The sequence below is a fragment of the Mus caroli genome, chromosome 2, assembly GCF_900094665.2.
Source record: "Mus caroli chromosome 2, CAROLI_EIJ_v1.1, whole genome shotgun sequence".
In the NCBI taxonomy this organism is placed as follows: Eukaryota; Metazoa; Chordata; class Mammalia; order Rodentia; family Muridae; genus Mus; species Mus caroli.
Window position 1 is genome coordinate 170,716,600 of NC_034571.1, and position 446 is coordinate 170,717,045.

Genomic DNA, 446 nt, shown 5'->3' on the forward strand with positions numbered 1-446 from the left:
CCACAATGCTGTGAGGATTTTGAAGCATGGGGCTGGTGTGGTGGTGACCCGCCAGTGGGAACTTAGCGAGCTGTATAGAGAGATTTTGGAGCTCTGAATCAGAGAGTCTCCACGAGATAAGAACAGGCAGGCCATTGCCACCAGTGCACATAGCAGGCCAACCCGCCAGGGCAGAGAGTAGCTGGGTGTAGTANGGGAACTTACATTTCTTTTTTAATATTTCCTGCAACAGCTACTTTGTGGAGAGTATTTGTCATGAACAAACACTGAATTTCATCCAGTCCTGNCTCCATTATTTTATGTGTTGTTCATGGTTGCTTGGTGCAGTTTTTACAATCATTGCTTCAACATCCTGTAGGCTTGGCTTTTTCAAACCCTATTTTCTTTTAGAATTATTTATTTATTTTATGTATATGAGTACACTGTAGCTGTCTTCAGACACACCA